At 39.4% G+C, this 26,102-nt stretch overlaps 1 protein-coding gene across 4 annotated transcripts in view; it reads right to left on the bottom strand.

The window, feature by feature from the left end:
• HIPK3 (homeodomain interacting protein kinase 3) overlaps positions 1 to 25,466 on the bottom strand; it is a 96,130-nt gene extending 70,664 nt beyond the window's left edge. The window contains exon 1 of one of the 4 annotated variants that reach the window (XM_029207671.1): positions 24,904 to 25,466. The gene's annotated coding sequence lies outside the window, so the exon portion shown is untranslated. Of the gene's footprint in view, positions 1 to 24,063; positions 24,433 to 24,903 lie in introns of those variants that run through there. The other 3 variants (XM_029207667.1, XM_029207672.1, XM_029207670.1) reach the window with 3 other exon arrangements.
• Positions 25,467 to 26,102: the final 636 nt, after the last annotated feature.

Raw genomic sequence — 26,102 nt, 5'->3', positions numbered from 1 at the left:
ATCAATATTTTTGCACATACATTAATTTGTGTACATACATAAAGAAGCTGTAGGTTTCTCCGCCTTAGAGAAGAATAACAAGAATACTGGGGGCAATGAGAAAGATTGACTTTACACTGTATGTCCTTCTCACCACCTTATTTTTTACTATGTACCTGTGTTACCTGTTCAAAAATGTTTTTTAATCATCTGGGAAATCTATTAAAACATACAGATGAAACAATTTCAAGATGAAATAATATATCTGGGATATGCTTCAAAATAACAGATAAAGTGGATGGGGATATAGATAAAATGAAATTAGCCATAAATTATTCATCATAGGAGCTTGATAGTGAATAAAAAGGGGTTCATTATACTATCCTATCTACTTTTGAATATGTATACATTTTTCCTTAATAAAAAGTTAAGTAAGGGACTTCCCTGGTGGTCCAGTGGGTAAGACTCCACACTCCCAATGCAGGAGCCCGGGTTCAATCCCCGGTTAGGGAACTAGATCCCACACATATGGCGCAACTAAGAGTTCGCATGCTGCAACTAAGAGTCCACATGCCGCAACTAAGAAGTATGTATGCCGTACTCAAGATCCCACATACCGCAACTAAACATGCCACAACAAAGATCCTGCGTGCCACACTAAGACCCTGCACAGACAAAATAAATAAATAAATAATTTTTTAAAAAAATGTTTAAAAACAAAAACTTAAGTAAACATATATTTAAAACTCCAGAAAAATTCTGATTCAGTAAATCTGTGGTGAGGTTCAGGTATCTGCATGTATACAAGTTCTCAAGGCCATTTGTTGACAGATTCACACTAACTATTCACACTACTGAGAACCAATGATCTCATCTGTACAAAACCCTAGGCAAATTCAAGTCCTACCACTTCAGGGCCCTCAAGTCTGAAAAATCAGGATGAAGTCCTAGGGAATAAAATGCATACCACGCTAGGCCAATCCATGCCATGTTAAATAAAGGTGTTATGTGAACAACAGCTGAGATCCAAGTAACTGACCTAGAGATTAAAAAAAAAAAAAAAAAACTACTGCATTTCTTGGGGCTTCCCTGGTGGCGCAGTGGTTCAGAATCTGCCTGCCAATGCAGGGGACACAGGTTCGAGCCCTGGTCTGGGAAGATCCCACATGCCGCGGAGCAACTGGGCCCATGAGCCACAATTACTGAGCCTGCGCATCTGGAGTCTGTGCTCCGCAACAACAGAGGCCGCGATAGTGACAGGCCTGCGTGCCGGGATGAAGACTGGCCCCCGCTTGCCACAACTAGAGAAAGCCCATGCACAGAAACGAAGACCCAACACAGACATAAATAAATAATAAATAAATACATTAAAAAAACAGAACAAAACTACTGCGATTTCTGAATCCAGCTGTTCCCACCTTTTCTTTTCCAACATGCCAAGCTGGAAGGCAAACAGCCCAAAGGTTCCAACCAGGGCCAACTAAAGGAAGCTTAGAAAAAGTAATTACCCCTCACCAACCACTGTACTCTGTGGGACCAACCTCAAAGAAAACTTTAGAAAATAAACACGGGGTAGGAATGTCACATAATTTACATAGCACATAAGAAGAAGTGGGTGAGGGGGTAATGCTGGAGATAGTTGTTATAACAGACCACAAGAAAAGAACTCTAAATTACTAATTAACTTGACTACTGTGACTCCCTACCACAGATATTAAGTCTTTCCCTTCTCCCACCCTCCATCAGATTAACTCATGACCTGAGTATCTTATATTTGGTGTTTATGGATTTTACATAGTTAGTACTCCGAGAACCTGCTAAGTCCAGAGTCCAAAACACTGAATCAGTACAATACTACATATTTCCTATTATTTTTCATTGCAATATATACTGTTATACCTCTGCAGTTATATTTCATGACTTTATCATTTGTTCTTACCAACTGACTAAGAAATGAAGTTTTGAAATACCACCCTTTTGTGAGCTGGAACTGCCTATAAAATCACTCCAAGGACAGTCAAGACTCCTGTTAGGGACCTCCCTGGTGGCACAGTGGTTAAGAATCTGCCTGCCAATTCAGGGGACAAGGGTTCGAGCCCTGGTCCGGGAAGATCCCACATGCCATGGAACAACTAAGCCCGTGATGAGCCACAACTACTCAGCCCGTGTGCTGCAATTACAGAAGCCCAGGCTCACAGTGCCCACGCTCCGCAACAAAGAAGCCACCGCAATAAGAAGCCTGCGCACCGCAACGAAGAGTAACCCCCGCTCATCTCAACTGGAGAAAGCCCATGCACAGCAATGAAGACCCAATGCAGCCAAAAATAAATAAATAAATTTATTTTAAAAAAAAAAGACTCCTGTCAGAGTAACCGTTAAGTTTCCATTCCTCAGGCTTAATAATCTCAGGTACTTTAACAGGCCTTATTTTTCCAAGCCTCTAAAAAACTTTAAGACTCATCTGAATTCTATTCAAATTCTTCACATCCTGTTACAATTACCAAAACAGCAATGTAACCAATGTTGATAACTAAACCACCACTAACCATAAAGATACGGTTTCTTCTTTTTTTTTTTTTTCTTATTACACATAATATCAGGCCTTCTGAAAACAGAGGGAGGTAACAGAGATAGAAATACTTAGACTATCTTACATTCAATTTATTAGCCAATATCAAAGTTCTGGATCATTTTCTGCCAAACTTATACATAGCCCTATATATAATCAGGTTCTTCTTTAAAATATCCTGTGATATCACAAATACATTTAATTAAAGGTAAATAATGCCTTGCATTCTCCTCACTCAACTTTCTTCTTCTACTTGTTCAAATCTCAATTTTTTAACTTTTTTTCCTTAAAAAACTGTGGTAAAATATACATACATAACATAAAATTTATCATTTTTAAGTGCACAGCTCAGTGGCATTAAGGTCATTCACACTGTTGTGCAACCATCACCATTTTCCACCTCCAGAACTTTTCCCCCCCACTCTGAAAACTAAAACTAAAACAACTGTCCATTGTCCCCTCCCACTAGCCCCTGGCAACCACCTTTCTACACTCTGTATCTACAAATCTGACTACTCTAGGTACCCCCTATAAGTTTAATTATACAATATCTGTCCTTTTATAACTGGCTTATTCCACTCAGCATGTCTTCAAGGTTCATCCATGTTGCAGCATGTGTCAGAATCTCCTTCCTTTTTAACGCTAAGTAATTTCCCATTGCATGTTTATGCCATATTTTGTTTATCCATTCAGTCATCAAAAGGTATTTGGGTTGCTTCCACCATTCAACTATTGTGACTAATGCAGCTGTGAACATGGATGTACAAACATCTCTGCAAGACCTCGTTTGCAATTCTTTTGTATATACAGCACAGAAGCGGAATTGCTGGATTATATGGTAATTCCTTTGTTTTTTGCTTTGTTTTGTTTTAGGCCTCACCACACGGGTTACAGGATCTTAGTTCCCCAACCAGGGATCGAACCCGTGAGCTTGGCAGTGAAAGTGCAGAGTCCTAACCACTGGTCCACCAAGGAATTACCATGGTAATTCCTTTTTTTTTTTTTTTTTTTTTTTTTGCGGTACGCAGGCCTCTCACTGTTGTGGCCTCTCCTGTTGCAGAGCACAGGCTCCGGACGCGCAGGCTCAGCGGCCATGGCTCATGGGCCCAGCCGCTCCGCGGCATGTGGGATCTTCCCAGACCAGGGCACGAACCCGTGTCCCCTGCATCGGCAGGTGGACTCTCAACCACTGTGCCACCAGGGAAGCCCGGTAATTCCATTTTTAATTTGAGGAATCACTAGACTGTTTTCCATAGCAGCTGCACCATTTTACACTCCAACCCGTAGTGCACAATGGTTCCAATTTCTCCACATCTCTGCCAATGCTTGTTATTTTCTTCTTTCTTCTTTTTTAACAATAGCCATCCTAATGGGTATGAAGGGGTATCTTACTGTGGTTTTCAAATCTCCATTTTTTTTAATCTAATTCTTCATCAATACTGGCTGCACTAACACCTAGGGCTTGATGTCATCAGTAGCTATAACACGTAAACTTTGTATTTTTTCATTTGAGTTATCAATGAATATTAAACATTACACTTAAGACTAAGCTCTACAGAAACCCATACCCAAGTGATTACTGAACAAACCCCCTTCTTTCAGACCATCACTGAAAAGTATAGAAATTCTTAAATTACTAAAAACATCAAGTTTTAGGGACTTCCCTGGTGGCGCAGTGGCTAAGAATCCACCTGCCAATGCAGGGGACACGGGTTCAAGCCCTGGTCCGGAGGATCCCACATGCGGCAGAGCAACTAAGTCCGTGCACCACAACTACTGAGCCCGTACTCTGGAGCCCACACGCCACAACTACTGAGCCCACGTGCCTAGAGCCCACGCTCCGCAACAAAAGAAGCCACTGCAATGAGAAGTCCGCGCACCGCAACGAAGAGTAGTCCTCGCTCACCACAACTAGAGAAAGCCCACGGGCAGCAATGAAGACCCAATGCAGCCAAAAATAAATAAATAAATAATTTTTTTAAATCAAGTTTTAAATTAAGATACAAATATGGAAATGTGATCAGTATTGAAGATTTCTAAAGATCTACAAGAAGAAATAAATCAAAACAAAACAAAACCCTTTTAAAAACACAGGAAAAAGGTTTCCTTGAACTAAAGAGAGGCTCAGGGCACTAAAAGATTATCTCATAATAAACAGGGATAAAAGACCAAAACATTAAATACACAGCCAGTACTACACAATTAAAAAAAAAAAAAAAAGACTTAATACAACAAACAAAAAAATCAGCTCAATGAACATTACCTTAGGGAATATTTTCATTCAACTGGCAATCAGCAAACAGCTACACTAGATCAAGGTAAACGACTGATTCTGTTACATAAAACCCTGCATTAAGATTTCTTTTCTGAACACACCCATCAACTCTGTTTCCAGGCTATACTAAAATAAGTAGACACAAGTACAGTTCACTTTCAAAAGTGAACTTATTACCACTCTTTAAAGGGAGATAGAATGGAACAGGAAACAAAAATAAAGTTGAGACCCCTTTATCAGGTAAAATGTACAAATTCACCTTTAATCTACCAGCTTCAAAGCTAAGAGCTAAAGAATCATCCTGTGTGAAAACAGTAATGGTATCATGTCTACACAGCTAGAGTAGTACTAAATTCACTAATGGAATAATGTGTTTTTAGTCAAATCACACATTAATTGCCTTTCAGCGATGATTACAACTGCCTTTCGGCATGCTATGATTAGCATAAGACAAAAAGACTGAAATGTACCTTGTAAAAACTCAGTGAGCATGCTAAAAAAAACAAATAAAACAATAACACCACCACCCCACACACACAAGCCAGTGCTTCTTGACCTACTACCAAGTCCTCATCATCCTATTCTGGTCTTTATTGGATCCAGTCACCTCTCATAATCCTCTTTCCTTCCCTCAGCTCAATTAAACCCCAAGATCTGACCTGCCCATATGAACACAGTACTTCACATTCTGTCCTCAAAATATTATCTCTTCCTTTGATCTACCATCTCTTTCTGATTTTCTCCCACCACACAAACTCCCAATATTCCTTGCTAAATTCTAGTTCCTCTCCTTCTAGTAAAATAGATTCAAAATTAACACTTCTCTTATGTAACACACAAAAATATTTTTAAAGATGCTTAAGAGCAAAAGAACCCAAAATTCTAAATCTGAATACAGTAGCTCTCAATCTTTTTCCTGAAACATTTCAGGTATGATGAACTTTGAAGAAGTGAAGCACTTTAGGGGAGGTAGTATTAAAGGGCAAAACTTTTTCAGTAAAAGTACTTTGGGGAAGGTGGTCTTCACAAAAGCATTTTTATTAACACATGCAAATGAAGTAATTTAGCCATTCTAAGAAAGGAGGTTTGCACATCATTAGAATGACTTTCAAAACTGCAGAAAATCTTGGGCTTCCCTGGTGGCGCAGTGGTTAAGAATCTGCCTGCCAATGTAAGGGACACGGGTTCGAGCCCTGGTCCGGGAAGATCCCACATGCTGCGGAACAACTAAGCCCGTGCGCCACAACTACTGAGCCTGAGCTCTAGAGCCTGCGAGCCACAACTACTGAGCCCGCGTGCCACAACTACTGAAACCTGTGCGCCTAGAGCCCGTGCTCCACAGCAAGAAGCCATGACAATGAGAAGCCCGCGCACCGCAAGGAGGAGTAGCCCCCGCTCACTGCAACTAGAGAAAGCCCGCGCACAGCAACGAAGACCCAACACAGCCAAAAATTAATTAATTAATTAATTAATTTTTTTTTTTTTTTTTAAACTGCAGAAAATCTTTTGCAAAACAGCAGGGTCAACCTACTTCATCTAGGTAGTGGGCCAAAGAGAAATGATGCCGTTCTTACACTACTTCTGCATTCCTCACAAAGTCTAGCACAGAGTTAAATGAATAATGAAAGCCTCAAGCTATTTATAGTCTCAAATCTTTTCACTTATTTTTTATAGGATATTGAAAACACCAGTTTTATCACAACTCTAATTTCTGCACAAATGACTATGTCTTGGATTCTTAAGGTCTGACAAGCAAAGAGATCAAAGGAGACAGAAGGAAATCTTCAAGGTAACAATACTGTCCATAATCTAGTTTCATGTAAATAATAGATTGTTCCAGCTTGGTTTATCCATAGACTTAAAGATTTTGCTTTCATGAATATACTTAGAAAAAGCTTCATTTTTTCCATTTTTAAAATATTTTCAGGCACATGAATATTTTCAAAGGATATTAAGACATTACAATAAAGTTTCATTCAGAATCATTTTTTTGATACTTGTAACTGGACACAAGGCAAACAATATCACAATTTCATTTCTGTTTCAACTGAAAATTTGTCATCATTTTATTGAGGGATAAAAGGACATTTTTCTTAAGAGCTTTAAAACCAAAAGGCATCAAATATAGAGAAGAATGTTAAACACAAATATCACACTTTTACTTAGAGTGACTGAACAAAGCTATAAATTGCACAACTATTTGTTACTGTAATGCCCCTTTAACCATTTTATCTTGGATTAGTTCATAAATATAACTTTAAATTAACGTTAGTTTGTTGTATATATTTCCCCAAAAAATCAGCTCCTGAAATAATTATGGTGATAGCACAAATGAAAACCTTTAACCAAAAGCTGTATTATTTGGGTTGAAGTTTAAATTCCTACTAACTGACCTAATTTTCAACGTATTGTTCAAATGATAAATGAGTTAATAATCTATGAAAGTTACATCAAATTCACTTTTTTAATGTCTCATAGCTACATCCACTGTGATTATCAAATAAGGTTTTCAGATATTTTAATTCTACCTTTACCATACTTATCCCTGACAACAGATGGTTGGCCTCGTTCTCAGGTTGCAAGTTTGAAGTTTAAAGATTCAATTACTTGAGGGAAAAGAAAAGTCTAGATACCTTCATTAGTACCCAAACTTTAATTTATGATAATAAAATACATATGAACCTACCAATGTTTTTTCTGACAACATCAAAGAAACGGATCATATTTTGTGGAAGAAATGGAAGAATTGTTAATTAAATCCAATGGAAAACTCTTTCATAAATTTTCACTTGTACGTTCAAATTCTGGGATACTATTTTTTAAATAATCAAGTTAGTTTATCCAAAATTTAGTCACTCCTTATTTGTTTTTTAACATGTACAGCCTACAAAGGTAAAGCCATTTGTAACTCCTTTACATCTTGCATGGACTGAACAGATAACTACCTGCTTCACTTTGGTATGTTTACCCACTTCACCCTACCCCACCCAAAAAGAGAGTTCTTCACTAACTAAAAAAAATACACACACAAGACACAAAACTGTCTCCAGTTAGTGATTTCCCAAATTTTTATCCTATAATGACCACCTGTGAATTTATCATGAGAAGTTTATAATGCTATATTTGTCCCTCATTACATTTAAACAATTTCACACCCACAGGCTCTAATTATTCTCCAACTGAGGTGCTAGAATTTCCTTCTAGAAGATAAATATAAAAGGGGGGAGGGGAGGAATCTTTCCCTTTCAGTTTAAAATTTATGTTACATTTTAACAAACCACAAACCTCTGACAGAAAGGAAGGAAGGTTTTCTTTAAACAAGATACAAAAAGCACAAACTATAAGAGGAAGAGATTGGAAAATGTGACTTGATTAAAACTTAAAACTTTTATTTATCAAATGATACAGTAAAGATAAGCCACAGATATGGAGAAGACACTGGCAACATACATAACTGACAAGATCTAAAGAAGTCATAGTGTGTTTAGCAAAACACAGTAAAAAATGGGTAGAAGGTATGAGCTGGCAATTCACAGGTAAGGAAATAGAAGCCAAAAGGCTTTTAAAAAATTTTTTCAACCTCATTAGTAATAAGAAAAATACTAATTAAAACTACAGGAAGATGCCATTTTAAACCCATCAGGCTGACAAAGGTAGGACAACACCCAATGCTGAAGAGGAGCAGGGCAGCAGAGACTCTATAATATAGACTAGGTAGGGTAAGAAGTACAACCACTTTAGAAAGCAAGGCTGAAAATGGATGTGGTCTATAATCTAGCAAGTCTTCTCCCAGGTACATATCCTACCTGGAGAAGCTCTCACACGTAGTACAACAAAACAGGTAAAATAATGTTCACTGCAGCACAATGATAAAATTTTGAAATAACCTAATTGTCAGAAAAGGGATGGATACAGTAGCGTGGCTTTTTCATACAACATACACAATGACTGTGGCTTATAGCACAGTCACCATACAGTTATGTACCACAAAAAAAGAAAAAATACCAATTATAAAAGTAAGACACTGATTAAGATGTATCATAATTTCAAAGATGTTAAACATGGGAAAAATTGTGCATGTTAGAAGTAAAGACATGCAGCAAAATGAATTAACTGAAATTATATATATATCAACATGGATAAATCTCAAAACAACAATGTAGAACAAGAAACAAGTTGCAAAACAGCGTGTATCATTTATTTTAAAGTCAGCAGCAGATAAAACGATATTGCAGTTTTAGGTATAGTTAAGTATGTGGTAAAAGTATAAAATCATGCATAAAAATGATAAACATGCCAGGAAGAAAAGGAAAAGGAGGGACTTCAACTGCAGGAACTATTTTGCACCCACGGTGGCAGCTGCATAGGAATTGGTTCTACTACTACTCTCTGTACTTTCATAGCCTAAATTTACGTTAATTTTTAAATAAAGAAGGAGAAAAAATCTACCAGAGAATAGAATAACCTCTTTAATTAGTTGTATTTTTAAAAGTTAGAAAAATATAACCATTTTAGATATATTTTATTAGCGTATTCAATCAGCCATACACTATTTCATCCCATTTTTCTTTCAATTTTTAAATTTTTCTTTCAATTCAAATCAAGTAAAGACATTTAGGAGCAGGAAGATTTAGCAATGAAGTATGTTTTTCATCAATGAGCTCCTTCTAGCAAGAGGCAAACACATGTATACACATAACTACATCACTAATGAGGGCAGTAACATAAGGATGTGTGAAGCACACAGGCAGCAAAGTAAAGGGGATGATTAACATATGGCTTGAAGGAGCACTGAAGTATTCAGTAAGAAGTTAATCTGAGCTAAATTTTGAAGGATGATGGGAAGAAGCCTGCTATTTAGGAGGGATAGTCCAATAGCACAAACCAATAGCACATATAAGAGCAGAGACTAATGAAAAATATGACATTAGCTTTATTTGGCTAGAAGAGGGGCCCACAAATTATGGTTAGTCAAATCCAACCCAGACTATTTTTGTATGGCCCACGAGCTAAGAATGGTTTTTATATTTTTAAAGGTTTAAAAAAAAGCATGCAACAGGGATCATATGCCACTTGCAAAGCCTAAAATATTTCCCATCTAGCCATTTAAGAAAATATGCCAAGCTCTGCTCTAGAACGTAACTTGCAGCCAGTGGAGAGGGCAGCTGGAGTAAAAAGATGATCCTTGAGAAGAAAGACAACCTTAAAAAGAAAGATCATGAAGAACTTTGTCTTCCAGGTGCCTCTGAAGGGTTTGAAATAGAAAAATCAATATAATCATATTTGTATTTTAGAAAGATTACTCAGGCAAATTTGTGACAGACAAACTGGATAGAAACAATAATGGAGGACTTCCCTGGTGGTCCAGTGGTCAAGACTCTGCGCTTCCACTGCAGGGGACAAGAGTTCAATCCCTGGTCGGGGAACTAAGATCCCAAATGCCACTCAGCATGGCCAAAAAAATGGAAACAACAGTTGAAAGACTAGGGTGATAATCCAGATAATAGTTGATCAGAGCCCAAGCAAAAGCAGTAGTAATAGAATAAAAGAGTACTGATTACTGATTACCAATAGTTAGCTATAGGTAGCTAGGAGATAGAACCACAGAACTTGGTGACGAGTGAAGGAAGGAAGGAATTAATAAAAACATGTTTCTGGCTTGAAAAACTGATAGCCAAATGTTAACAAAAAAAAAATTTTTTTTTAAGGAGAAATGAGAGAGGAAAAATTAACTCAATTTTAGACATGCTGAGTTTGAGGTACCTTGTGACTTAGCCCAAGTTCCCTTAAATGTAGACTCTTATAAAAAGGCCTGCATTCAGGTAGTTTACTTGGGAAGTTATCCTAGAGGGTATGAGTAAGGGACATGGAGAATAAGTCAGGAAAGAGGGAAAAGCAATTAATAAACATAAAGGAATGATGGAATTAAAAATTAACTATTTGGCAACAATCAATAATTGATTCAAACAAGAATTATCAATGGATGCAAAAACTAGCAGGTGAGAAAAAGAATGAATATATGTATATGTATAACCGAATCACTCTGCTGTACACCTGAAACTAACACAACATTGTAAATCAACTATACTCCAGTAAAATTTAAGGAAAAAAAAAACAACAAACAAAACCTAGTGGGTGAAAGTTTCAAGAATAACAGGATATTATTGTTGGGAGACAATTCACCATGGATCTCTCATGTTTCTCCATGTCTTGCAAGCAGGGACACTGAATGCCTTTGTTCTGCAGTCTCCTTTCAAGGATATTTGTATATTGAACAGCCTTGAAGGTAGAGATAGCGTCTTTCTCCTGAGCAAAGGGCAGGTTGTTTCATGTCCAGGATAACAAAAGATAATGACTCCTTCTTGGGCGCATGTCAGGCAGGCTCACTGCCCCTTATAAAAGTTTCCTAAACCTGGGGTTCCCCTCCTGGAGCGCAACTCCTCTTGTGCAGGAGTCACCGGGCCCTGTTTGCAGCACCCTGTGGGAACTGAACTGGGGAAACAGGAAATACTGACACACTGACTACCACTATCGCTGAGTACGAAAGTCCTTTAGCTCTGACCTCAGAGTCTATCTTCTGCCAGCAGCCATGGCTAATTTGTTAGCTTGCAAGACCCTTCATGGCCATACATTTCAAAGTACATTCCCACAAGATACATACGAATCAAAAGGAAGAAACTGGCAGATGCCACCTTAACCAAGTGATCAATGTTAAAATCACTCGTAACGGGATATATCGACATCATGTGCCTCCTGGTATGATGTACTGAGAGGAATACACATCACTGTGATACTTCCAAGAACAAGAAAACAAACCTCCAAATTGAGAGCCATTCCACAGAATAACTGGCAGTATTCTTCAAAATGTCAATATCAGGAAACAACACAAAGACTGAGAAACTTTTCAGATTACAGAAAACATAGACATAAAACAAAACAGTCTTTGCTTTTAGGAAAAAAATCAGGTGTATATGGACGTCAAGTCTGCAACTTACAAAAAGTTGAAGGAAAAAAATACAGATGTAGAGAGAAAAGGTATATGCAAATGGTGTAAAATGTTAACATTTGAAGAATCTAGGTGAAAAATACATAGAGGAATTCTTTGTACTATTCTTGTAAATTTTCTGTAGGTTAGAATTTTTGTCAAGTCACAAATTAAACAGAAAAAAAAGAGTATATGAGTAACAGGCATAAAATAATGTTTTTCTTGCACAAGGCTGCTCTTCAAGGGTTACTCATTTGGGAATGAACTGCTGAATATCTTAGGCATGGCCCAGATCACCTAAAATCCAGAATTCTCAGGCACAGAGCAAGTCCGTGGGATCATGTGCCAGCACTAATTTTTTTAAAAAAAGTTTTCATAAACAGTGAGAGGAAATCTTTTCATTTAAAAGTATTACTTTGGGACTTCCCTGGTGGCGCAGTGGTTAAGAATCCGCCTGCCGGTGCAGGGGACACGGGTTCGAGCCTTGTCCAGGAAGATCCCACACACCACGGAGCAACGAAGCCAGTGAGCCACAACTACTGAGCCTGAGCTCTAGAGCCCGCGAGCCACAACTACTGAAGCTCGCGCACCTAAAGCCTGTGCTCCGCAACAAGAGAAGCCACTGCAATGAGAAGTCCGCACACAGCAACGAAGAGTAGTCCCCGCTCGCCGCAACTAGAGAAAGCCCGCTCGCAGCAACGAAGACTCAACGCAGCCAAAAATTTAAAAAAAAAAAAAAAAAGTATTACTTAATTCACATTGGTTTTTGGAGCTTTGGGTCATTATGCAATTTCTTCAATCAACAGAGACTAAAGTTAGTATTTCACTATGTGGTCCAATAAATTCAACTAAAAAGGTCTTCTCATTCTTGAAAGACAGAGAACCTTAGTACTAGTCTATACAAGGCTCTATAATAGGAATTAGAAAATGGAACTATATGACTAGCAATATTCAGGCAATAAAAAGCAGTATCTAGTTACACTTCCATTTTTCACTTACTTTGTTTAAAGTGCATATTTATAAAAGACAAAACAGCATGTCTTCTTAGAAATAAAAGACAGGGTGCACTAGAAAATAAGTTTTTAGTGTGAATAGTAAGTTTAACTCTTCATTGGACATTTTAATACCGATACCATTAAACAGGTCATTTTACCAGTATTATATCCAGGAAATTACTGACACTAAAACATCTCATGTAAGAAACCTTTTCATATAAATGAACCACCACAAATTGTAAAGCTTCAAAAAATAAACCTGCTGTCTCAGGTACTCACAAAACATTTATTTGAAAACACTAAAGTCTTGGGTATTTTCCAGCAGTATTGTGAGCAAAGCATCTAGGGAATGTGTTGACTATAACACAAATCAGCATGTTAAATAACAAGCTTCATCTGACTTAGCAAAACATTCTAACTTTTGGAACAGAAAGTGATCTGTTGGACATTTCAAAGCTGCTAGAATTCACCCTGTTAATACAAGTTTTTACTTTAGAAAGGCTAGAAAAGAGTTAATTAAAAACAGCACTTAAGAACTACGCTTACTAAAGCATATAATTCTCTAGATTTTTTTTAAAGCTATATAAAAATCGAAACTCAGAAATGGAAATATCGACAGAAAAGTTGAATAAAAATGAAAAGTTCACCTGAAGCACTCTTTATTGAAGTAAACTTTAAGATTAATAATTTACATCTGGTTTATAAAACACGTACAAAAGTAAACTTTATTTAAATTTGTCACACAATATCAATACCAATACCTACCAATGGACTGCTAGAAAAATTAAACAGCTTTATATCTTTAGGTTATGAACAACTCCCTTACTAGAAAGCCAAATGAATTATTTTCTACTTTGTAGGAAATCTGTCCCAAAAGAACCACCACAAAACTTTTATTTCTTATAAAAATCCTTTAAAGCCTGAATTATTAAAGATTAAGAAGGCAAAGATCAAATGATCCCTACCAGAAGAATATCTCCTAACCTAAAACACCTCTGAAACAATTCAGAGGAAGCTGAATCGTAGATTAATAATTTGATCAAATGTCCACTGTTGATAAAGCAATATAAAGGAAAAGATTATGCTGACAAATAAGATTTTTGTAAGAGATAATAGTTCAAAGTTCTAAATGAACATTTACAGAATTAAAGGTCAAGTTCTATAAAACTTTTCTAAATTATGGGCTATGCTAAATAAACAACTTTTACATTCTCCTTTTGTACAGCATTCTACATTCAGTACTACTGAAGGAGTACTATCACTCCAGAGTAATGTATGCTACAAGAACTAGAAGTCTAAAAACCAGTGTGAAGTGGTAACAGTAGCTGCCCCACAGGCACACACTAACAACACTTTTACATTTCTAAGAGCTGAAAAGACAAAAAGTTACAGCTGTATAAGCCTGATTTTAGTACTTTTAGTTTTAAAAAATCTTTATGAAAGACATTTTAGGGCTTGAAAAAATAAACTGGAACAAAAAATTCAACTACTTGTTCTTTCCAAATTATGTTAAGAACCTACATGGTCATGATGTGACCTACACTGCTAAATCCAAAGCTGTTTTTTTCTTCCCTACAATTATGTTTTCTCTATTCATATTTGGTTGCCAGATATGCCGCTTTATATAAATGCCCTTTTTCAGGAACTCAGTGAAGTACCTTCAAAAACCTTTCTAAATGCAGAAACCTTCGAGTTTCAAAATTTAAATGTCATATATACCTTATGAACTGAGGATGATCTTTCACAATGGCATCAGGAAATCCTGTGCTTCAGGAAACTCTATGGTATCAAGTGAGAAACAACAGAAGGAACAGAAATGAGACTATGTTAAGAAAAATAAAGATCTCGTTCTTATTCTCATGACAAAAATTTGAGGAAGAGGACAGGGCAGAGATTCACAAAAGGTATCCTTAAGAAAGCCAGAAAAAACTAGAACAATGTAATTCATAAAGCCTTAAAGAGTAAAGAAAACCATCGGCTTCTCAAAAGTACTCCCAAAGATGGGACTTCCCTGTTGGCGCAGTGGTTAAGAATCCGCATGCCAAAGCAGGGGACACAGGTTCGAGCGCTGGTCCGGGAGGATCCCAAATGCCGTGGAGCAAATGCGCCACAACTACTGAGCCTGCTCTCCACAACAAAAGAAGCCACCGCAATGAGAAGCCTGCGCACCACAAAGAAGAGTAGCCCCCCCACCCCACCCCCCACCCCCGCTCGATGCAACTAGAGAAAGCCGTTGCATAGCAACAAAGACCCGATGCATCCAAAAATAAATAAATAAATATTTAAAAAATACACTTTTAAAAAACAAAGTACTCTCAAAGAAAGGACCCTGAATTCTTAGAAATTATCAGGACTGCTTCTGTTTGGCTCTGACTACCTCTAATCATTAACTTCTTAAAGTGACACATTGTTGGGTTGGATATAATAAGCTGTGAACTAAAACTGCAGATTTATATGCATTTAGCAAGGGTCACATAAATATTTCTTCTACAACAAGCTCCACAGAAACACACTGAAAACAAATTTTTATACTGGTGTAAAAAGCCACACTGTCATATAGGATACTATACAATTTTATGTATCAGAATTATAATGATAAAAACTTATTCAGATTTATCTGGCTAAAGAGGTTTTTTAATGCCATAAACATATAAAAAGATAAAAAGATGATTAAGAAAGTTTAATTCAAAAAAAAAAAGAAAGTTTAATTCACAGAAACAGACTCAGATATAACAGACTTGTGGTTGCCAAGGGGGAAGGGGGGATGGATTGGGGAGTTAGTATTAGCAGATGCAAACTATTGTATATAGAATCAATAAACAACAAGGTCCTATTATATAGCACAGGGAATTATATTCAGTATCCTATAATAAACCATAATGGAAAGGAATATGAAAAACACTATATATATATGTATAGTGGAATCACTTTGCTGTACAGTAGAAATTAACACATTATAAATCAACTATATTTCAATAAAATAATTTTTTTAAAAAAGAAAGCTTAGTTCAGATTGAAGTTGCCTAAGTAATATCTAACACATTTTAAGTTCAAAATTAAGGCTAGCTATTGATCCCATGGCATAAAATAAACAAAAACATGCTAAATCACTTGAAAATGGCCAAAAAGTAGTTAGTTTACTGATGAGAAATTCATTCTCAGATAATAACTAAAAATTTCTTATTGGCCAAAACTGACCTCATGCCATTTTTCAGGCAACCGCATAAGAGGCTAGATAAAATCTCAGCTATAAAAGTAATGATTACATATTAATTATACATGATGAATATGCCAAAATGGTTATTTTATAACAATGTTATCACTTAAAATATTATTTATTCATAGAAACCTTGAAAATTCAAAGAGTAAAAATTATCACTAAGCCATTATCATTACCTGAAATCAGACTTCACTAGAGTGGCATGGACAGAGAGCTACACTGCCAAGAGCTAAGAAGTGAACAGAAATTCAAGTAGAGGCTAGAGTACACATTACGAAGTGTGGAAGAAACAGAGTAGGGAAGATAGGTCCACAGACCTGGGGAGGCACAATTAAAAGATGGCTGCTTAAGGATGCCAGATACCTGACCATTTCAAAAGGCTGAAGAAAAAGGGCCAAGAAAAAGGGGGAAATTGAAGTTATCAGACAGGTTCAAGATGCTGAAAAACACAATTCAGAATGAAACCCATAAGAGAGAATAGGGAGTAATCTTGGAGGGAAGGAGATGTTTCTTTTCTTGAGTGTAGTGAAAACACAAAGTGTGTAGCGGTAGAAGTTATGCTCAGAGGTAGAGGGCTGGAAATTTGGAGTAATTCATGCCTGTTAACCTCTACATAAGAAACAGACTCATCTGTTAGAATTAAGGAGTGAGGGGAAGAGGAGAGTTCTGAGAAGTCAAATGTGTCTATGACACATTCACAACTGCTTGGCGAGGTACCTGTCAAGCTACTCAATAAAGACGCTATCCTTTGATTAAAGGATATGAGTATAGAATGCCTGTATTTGATTACTTTTATAATAATTATATTTGATTCCCCAATGTCAACTAGGCACTTTAGGAGATATAAAAAAAAACCTTTAAGACATGGTCTCTGACCTCAAGGAACAGTTCAGATACTATTTTATACTTTTTAGTGTAACCCTTCCCCAAAAAGTAAGGTATTAGGTTACCTTTTAATAGGTTATAAATTGAGGTATTTCATTTTCTTCCAGTCAGATTAATATGAAACAATTTCAAGCTAGATATACCTTCAGATATGAGATACCTTAAAGAGATTTTACAAGTTACAAAGTAGCCACTAGAAATACTTTCAGCAAAGCCACGCTAGGCTTAGGGCAACTCACAAAGCAAGCATTCCAACTATTTTCTACGCAAAAGCTACTGGCAGCAACTATACTCTAATTAAAAAAAAAAAAAAGCTATTGGCAAACCAATTATGCTATAGTCCCTAACACCCTAAGTAGGTTTCCAAGCAGAATTCAATTTTCGGGAATTCCCTGGCATGGCGCTTTCACTGCTGGGGACTGAGTTCAATCCCTGGTTGGGGAACTAAGATCCCGCAAGCCGCGGGGTGTGCAGCCAAAAACAAAACAAAACAAACAAACAAACAAAATTCAATTTTAAATACACAAATATAAAATATCAAAATGTTACCAAATTGTCAAAGCTCGTAAAGAATACATCATACAAGACTTCCCTGGTGGCGCAGCGGTTAAGAATCCGCCTGCCAATGCAGGGGACATGGGTTCAAGCCCTGCTCCAGGAAGATCCCACATGCCACAGAGCAACTAAGCCCACGAGCCACAACTACTGAGCCTGAGCTCTAGACCCCAGGAGGCACAACTACTGAGCCTGAGTGCCACAACTACTGAAGTCCACGTGCCTAGAGCTGGTTCTCCGCAACAAGAGAAGCCACCACAATGAGAAGTCCGCGCACCGCAACAATTTTAAGAAAAAGAATATATCATATACAACTATAATAGGAGCAACACAATACAATACTTGCCCTTTGCACGACTGTTTTTAAGGAGCCCAAGTTAAACAGACTTTTGATTTACACAAATTAACTACACAAATAATATCCCTTCTGAATAGTGGTTTCAAAATAAGTTAAAGCTAGCAATTTCAATAGTTTTTAAAGTACAGTAAAATGGAATTCTATCTATATGCTGTTTTCACCTATTTTCTTTCCACAGGTGGCATAAGAGAGGTTTGGAGATCTCTGTACTCCAAACTGAGAAGGTAATAATATAGTTAGAAAAGGCAAACCTTAACAACTTTCTCAGGCAATGCAAGAATTAAGCATGTCCAGAAGGAAAAACCCTGAGAGAGCAAGAGAACTAGATTAACCATATTTGAGAAATGACCAACTCCTTCATTTAAATTAACATACAGCACGTCTCTATAAGGCAATTATACTACTAAACTGGTAAAAATAACTGGTAAAAATAAAATTTACTTCCTCAAAGCAGGGATCATCATGTCTTACTCTCTTCATTCACAGCACAGTACACCTTGCACTTAATGGGCACTCAAACTAGATAAAATAGTTTTCAAACACTTATTTTATCATTGTTTTACCTGCCATAATAAAATTAATTTATTTGCGGTCAGAGTCTGTGATCCAGCTACAAAAAAATATTTAAAGCATACTAACCAGATTAAAAAGCTAATACTTTTGGGCTTCCCTGGTGGCACAGTGTTTGTGAGTCCGCCTGCTGATGCAGGGGACGCGGGTTCGTGCCCCGGTCCGGGAAGATCCCACATGCCGCGGAGCGGCTGGGCCCGTGAGCCATGGCCGCTGAGCCTGCGCGTCCGGAGCCTGCGCGTCCGGAGCCTGCGCATCCGGAGCCTGTGCTCCGCAATGGGAGAGGCCACAACAGTGAGAAGCCCGCATACCGCAAAAAAAAAAAAAAAAAGCTAATACTTTTGAACACAATACTATTCTTATCTAGCTTAAAATACAAAACTACAACTAATATACTATAAAGATACTTGTACTGTCTCCAATGAAACTGATTACAAGTTGGCTCAAAACGTGTTTGTTTTCTTTTGTTTTGAGAATGTAGTTGAAGCGTAGCATCATAGCAATAGGCTATCTAGCATATAACCTGTAGTTTTCATTGTGATTTTAAGTCACTGTACCCTATTTAATCTCAATAGAAGTTGTAATAAATTACAGATTTAAAGCCCTCAGAAGTATTAAATTTTACTCTCAAAAAATGTCTGTAGAAAGTCAGGTTCAATTTTCAATATGTTATCAGTCCATCTGACTTATTAACTATTTAAGACTGTAGCATTATTTATCTAAAGTAGTATAGTTTACCAAACCTACAAGACTCTTATTGTATTATTAAACAGATAACACACAGTCAAAATAGACACAAATGAAATTTTTACGCCTTTAAAATAATTGCTTTACAGGGGAGAAAACATTTTCTAAGCAAGTTACTTTCTGCAAAGTTTACTATTCTGTTTTTAAAAAACTGCAACAAATTTTGTTTAATTTATGAATAATATACAACCAAGTAGGAAGAAGTTGAATTTAAAACTAATATTAATGTTTTTGGTAAATCAAATACTTTTTTTTTAATTTCTAAAAGGGAGTAACTGGCTAGTCAAATGCAGCCAAATTTTATATTTTCTATCAAATTCTAAAGACAATTTTCAAAGCCATATATAATCAAATATAGTTTATAATAGGGCTTCTCTGGTGGCACAGTGGTTGAGAGTCCGCCTGCAGATGCAGGGGACACGGGTTCGTGCCCCAGTCCAGGAAGATCCCACATGCCGCAGAGCGGCTGGGTCCGTGAGCCATGGCCGCTGAGCCTGCGCATCCACAGCCTGTGCTCCGCAACGGGAGAGGCCACAGTAGTGAGAGGCCCGCGTACCGCAAACAAACAAACAAAAATATATATATATATAGTTTATAATGAAGGACTACAAAATTTTAAAGGTGGGGAGACAGTGACTCATATTTTGTTGATTTATTTCAATATCAATCAAGCCTAACAATTTTTTTTCCAATTAGAAAAGATGCTCCAGCATTAATAATTATATAAAATAAAGAATTTATCTGACCACCTCTGGCAATCCTTTATTTTCAATGTGACCAAGAGTTATACTAAATAATCAGTCTTTCACAATTTAGATCCTTACCTAAAGGAAAAAGTAGAGCTCAAAGGAGCAAAGTATTATACTTCTCTTTATGCTTCTCTAAATCTCCACTTCTTTTAGGTGTAACCTTTTTGGTTAAGGAGACAAAAAAAAGACAAAGCGGCAAAGAAAATGCAACATGAAAAAGTATCTGGAAATCTAATCTTCAAAAGAAGAGATGGCGCTTCCTTGGTGACACAGTGGTGAAGAATCTGCCTGCCAATGCAGGGGACACAGGTTCGAGCCCTGGTCTGGGAAGATCCCACATGCTGCAGAGCAACTAAGCCCGTGTGCCACAACTACGGAGCCTGCGCTCTAGAACCCACAAGCCACAACTACTGAGCCCACGTGCCACAACTACTGAAGCCCTTGCGCCCAGAGCCCATGCTCCACACGAGAGAAGCCACCGCAATGAGAAGCCCACGCAGTGCAACGAAGATTAGCCCCCGCTAATAGCTACCACAATATTTCACTGACCTTGTAACTAAGAGAACCCTGGTTTCTAGCAACTTGAACATTTAAATCAAAACAGATTTCTAAGTCTCCCAAATCCAATTAAGTCACCCCCACTACAGCCCAGCTTCTTCTACCTCATCTGTCCCCCTACCTTCCCTCCCATTCAGTCTCCCTTAGCAGTGAAAAATTCTCAGAAAATTAGAGAAATTATTTGGGTCAAAATAAAATACATTTAAGGTAAAAAATATTATTCTTGGTTTGTTTCATTTCAAAGACTTATCTGTTAGAATAAGACAGCTTTCTAAAGTATTGACTTGGCATTAACTACTAAATATAAAACACAAAGTAAATCAGTTTAATGACTTAGCTGTCCCCAAACTACAAATGCCACCCTACAAATATGGTATTTCCAATACTCATCCAGTTCTTTTAATTTCCACACAAGTAGTAAGAGCAGAGGCTCTAACACCCTAGCATACAGTGGTATGCTTCAGAATCTAGGCAATATGTTGCCTTTGTGTAGTGACACATGGCCCAAGTATCAACTGAGGAGAACAGCATGATCTGATAAATCAGTCAAGGTCTAATTCAACAAACATTTAGGTAAAATGTATAACAAACATCCTCTAAATATCTGTTCTAGCTTGGTCCTAACTGATTAAGTCCAAAACAACAGCTGTGACAAAGCTACAGAAGCAGCACACTAACATTAAGTTGTTCTTCCCCAAACCACTCTTTTTTTAAAACAATTTTATTGATTGATTGATTGGCTGTGTTAGGTCTTCGTTGCGGTGTGTGGGCTTCTCATTGTGGTGGCTTCCCTTGTTGCGGAGCACGGGCTCTAGAGCACACAGGCTTCAGTAGATGCCGCGCGTGGGCTCAGTAGTTGTGGCTCGTGGGCTCTAGAGCGCAGGCTCAGTAGTTGTGGCTTATGGGCTTAGTTGCTCCGCAGCATGTGGGATCTTCCCGGACTAGGGCTCGAACCCGTGTCCCCTGCATTGGCAGGCGGATTCTTAACCACTGCACCACCAGGGAAGCCCCCAAATCACTCTTAATTATACCAATCCAACCAAAAGAAGTGCACTGTGTTTCCTCAAGTTGGTCACATAAGTGCTTTGGCTATCCTAAAATCCTCCACTGATTCAAAACTTCTACTCCAAATCTATATCCCTATATTCAACTTATGTTAAATGCTTAAAGGTACTAGACAAAATGTATTTTAAGCAGTTGAATCCAGAACCAGTAAGGACATTTCAAATAATTTATTTAGACTTACATATGTATCATACAGAAAGGGTTTCCCATGACACAGCTTTCAGCAAGTGGGGGTGGGGGGCGGGAGGGAACACCCTTTCAAAAGTAATAAAATACACTGACAGGTTCCTTGATTTTAACGAAGTTCTAGGAATTCGTCATCAAAAGTAACTTCCAATTTAAACATACCACACTGGGAGTTTCAACTTCAGATATTAGGAAATTAGGACAGCTGCAAACCCAGAAATTATACATGAAGATTTCTTTTGGCAGCAACAATATAATCATGTAGCAACTTACTTTATGTCCTTTAATAGTTTAGAGGCAAGAATAATTCTGGAGGAATATTTTTAAATGTGGAAAATTTCACAGTTCCTTGGAATACCTTTAAATCTAAATACTGCCATGACATTTTCATCTCCAAATTCAAACGTATGTAAAGTTGCAATGGAAACTATTTTTAAAACCTCTGAATTAACCACCAATAGTGCAATTCTAATGTACCATATCATCACCCTCAGTGGTGAACTGCTACAATCAGAAAAGCATATTAAGAAAGTTAACTTCAAAAGTTACCAGAATAAGTCATTCCAATATTCAAATGGAAAATAACATGCAAACAAGTATTCCATTCAATGGACGTGAAACAGGCTTGGTAAACAGCATTTTAGCACTCTGAAATTTACATTTTCCTCTTCCACCCTTACATATAGATGTCCTCAATGCTGATGTATCAAATATTTAAAACGAAGCTCAATCAAAAAGTTCACTTGACAGCTGTTGCTATTTTAAGTTGCAAGAAAAAAAAGGGGAGGGTGGGGCTTTCAATAACCTGCATTCAACAAATACTTAGGTGCCCTGCCATACTAGCTACAGCAATCTACCTCTGTAATTTGCACCGTTTTATGATACCCCATGACAGAAGATCCAAAAAAATAAAATAGTATGATCTGAAACTTCTTTTCAAGCATGTTTACAAGAAGAATTACCTCATAAAAACCATCCACTTTTATGTGACTCTAAAACTCCATGCCCAGAAGCCAATGACTGGTTTATAAGCAATATAATGACAAATTCAATGGAAAAGATATTATGACAATAGACTAAGGCTGGCTCACCATGTTATGATCTGCTTGCCTAATATGCATGTTTAGCTACTGTAGTCAGCAATGTCCAAATATAAATCTGAAATATTTAATGGCTGGTTCTGTTCTAGATTTCAAGCTCATTTTATCTTTCTAAAACATAGTTTTAATCTAAGGCTCTCCACAAAAAAATTTTAAAAACAGTCCCTAAAGTATAAAAAATTAAGGGACAAATTATTCAATTTTCCCATAAATGCAAGAAAAAAACTGCACAGTGAAATGTCCAAAGTATCAAATATATCAGCCCACCTTTACCTTAACACAAATTAAAAACAAGTTTCAAAAATAAAAGAAAAATGAACCTCAATCAGGTTGAGCATTATATTTCATAAATAAGAGTTCCCTGTACTTTAGGAATGCACCCATAAATATACCAAGAAATACCTTGTTGATTTAAAAGTAAGGAACTTTATTTGGTTGGTTACATTTCAATTACTCTTAAGTGGCATATAAAGACATAAGGTAACTAACAAAACTATAAAAACTATCTTTCAAAAAAAGGTCAGTCTTATTTTGTTTACTTAAATACTAAGTTTAATCATGACCTATCAAAATCTTATCATGGCTCACTGTATAAAATTAGCACCGCACTTGCAAGCATAAGCAGAATCTAGACTTATCAAACATATGGTGAGGCATGCCTAGCTTCTGAAAAATCAAATGAGAATGCAGGATTAAAATGTCTTTGGTTGGGTTACAAACAAAACACGATCCTGTTTAAAAGTTTGCATCAAAAATTTGATCAAGAGAACCTCTCAAAATTTTAAAGCACCCAGCAATTAAATCTTAGAAATAAACTGAAATGGTTTAAATATAACTCCTTCCACTTCAGAAGCTACACCTAACAAGCAAATACCTAAAATAGAAAAAAAAAAAATTCACCCCCATCTCCAAACTACTAGAAGGTATGCATAACACAGGAACAGGCTTAACTTTTCTGGCCCTAGACCAAAGAGACATCAAAGCTAACAACAGAACCAACCATGAGCTTTCCCTGTAAACGGGACGATAATCTGAAAAACTTCACTGTTGCTAAAAGAAGCTCCTTTAATGAGAAGCAGCGAACGGCAGGTGAAAAAATAAATTCTAACAGGGCAGCAAGAGGTTGTGAAAACACGGTTCAAGGACTGAACGTGTTATGACTGCTCTGTAACAGGTCCAAGGTAATTTACGCACACACCCTTCAAGCGCAATTCCTCAAGCAGAGATAAGATTGGGAAACAACAGGCTTCGGCCAAGAGCCACATACCATTTTAAAACAGCCGTCTCCCTCCCGACAGGAAAACAGACATTCTCGCTCATCCGAAGTCTTTCCGCGACTTCTCCCAGCGCCGCGAAGGGAAGAGGGCGGCCGCCACCCTAACGAGAGACGCCGGCAGCAGACCTGCCGCGCGGCCGCCACGCCTTCCTCCGGCCGCGGCGGGGGACGCGGAGCGGCGGATCACATTTCTCCTCCCCAACAATCACACGCACTCACGTCCCCAGAGTTGACACCCTCCAAACCCGCCGCTCGGCGACGCTGGGGACTGGGCCACAAAGCCAGGGACGCAGCCATCGGCCGCGGCGCTCAAGTTGCGTGCATGCGTGCGTGTGTTTGTGTTTGTTCCCCTTTAATGAAAGACAAGAGGTCTCCGTAGTGACGGCCCAGGCTGCGGTGAGGGAAGAGGCCCCATGTGGGACTAAACAAAACTTCGGTTGCTGGGAAGAGCCGTTGCGCAACCCTGGCAGGAGACGGCGGGGGCCGCCCGGCCTGGCCCAGCCCAAGCGCGGCTTCCCCGAGGCTGCGCCACAGCGCGCAGGAACCACGCGCGATCCCCGCGTCCGGGGACCTCGGGCCCGGGGCGCCCCGGCCTCAAGGGAGACGCCTGGCCCCGCCACCCCGTCGGGTCCGGGACGGAAACGCGGGGCATGAGCGCAGGGGATGCGGATGGGGGTGCAGGACGCGCAACGGGTGCGGGCCGCTCCGGGGGACGTCGGGCCCGCGAGGGTCCAGGGGAGGGGCCCTTTGGCCCCCCCCCGAACGCAGGTGCGGCCGGTGGAGCCGGTCCCCCGCCCCGGGGTGGGTACGCCCCTCGCCCTATTCACTTACCTTCCTAGAGGCCTGCGCTCTCCCCTCTTCGGGCGGCCGCAGCCCTGAGCATGTCCGGGGTGGGTGCGGGGCCGTGTCGGGGACAGGGAGCCAGGCGCTTCAGCAGGCGGCACCACCCAGCCCGGGCTCAGCCCCTCTCCGCGGCCGCTGCCATCTTGTCCTGGCGGCTGAGAGGAAACGGCGAAACACCCTCCCCCGACCGCTGCTGCTGCTGCTCTGGCTGCTGAGCGCCGGACCCGTGTCCCTCATCTTCCTTCCCGGGGATTTGGGGTGGGGACGGCTTGGCTAGGGCGAAGGGGTGGTGAGAGGTCGGGCGGCCGGCCTCCCACTGCTGGGGCCTACGGGCGGCGCGCGGTGCGGGGCCCGCGGCGGTTGGGGCCCATTCCTGACGCCCCCGCCGAGAGAGGAGAAGGAAGACAACAGGGACCGGCGGCGGCGGGGCCCGCGGCTCGGTCTCCTCAGGTCGCCGCGCTGCCGGCAGTCGTCACGGAGGCGGCTGCCGCCGGCCGCCCCACTCTCGGGCCCCTCCTCCGCGCCCGCCGGTCTCGGTCGCCGCCTCCGCAGCGCCCCCGCTCGCCCGGCCGCTCTGCGCGCCGAGCCCGGGCGGCCCCGCTCGGCTCGGCCCGCGGCGCCTCTGTGAAGCCCCTCCCCGGGGCCCGCCCGCCCGCAGCCGCGCCCTTGTGTTGATAGCTTCGAGCCCGCCTTGCGGCCGGCGGGAGTCTGACCCGGAGCTCCTTCACGCCAGCGCCCCCTTTACTGCTCCGAACCTCAGTCTTCGGCCCACTCCGTCAAAAATATATATTGTAAAAAGATCCTAACACCAAAGAAAGGCTGAAAATGGGGAAGCGGATTTTACAGGCCTTTCGAGATCCCGTAATCATAGTTTCTCCTGCCACCCCTTTGGGATCTGTTTCTTGGCTTTTTTTTTTTTTTCTATCTTTCTTTCTTTTTTTAAGGTCTAATATAAGGGGAAATGCTGAAAGTGAACAATCCCAGTCTAAAATAGGTCCTTCCTGCTCCCCCATCCCAAAGGGTCAAGGGAATTGTAAAATCAGGTTAAAGAACGAGGAAAAGGCCCGCGTGGAAATTTTCCAAGAGCATCTCTATGGTCCAAACCCCCGTAAATATGAAGTTCACCCACCTCTGCGTTGATAATTCTCCATCAAGGTACTCAGTTCCACTCCCAGAGACTAGTTACC

Source organism: Monodon monoceros, unplaced genomic scaffold, assembly GCF_005190385.1.
Source record: "Monodon monoceros isolate NGI ecotype Baffin Bay Population unplaced genomic scaffold, NGI_Narwhal_1 Super_Scaffold_7, whole genome shotgun sequence".
NCBI lineage: Eukaryota > Metazoa > Chordata > Mammalia > Artiodactyla > Monodontidae > Monodon > Monodon monoceros.
Note: the sequence above shows the minus strand (reverse complement) of the source record. Positions and strands in the feature narration are given on the sequence as shown.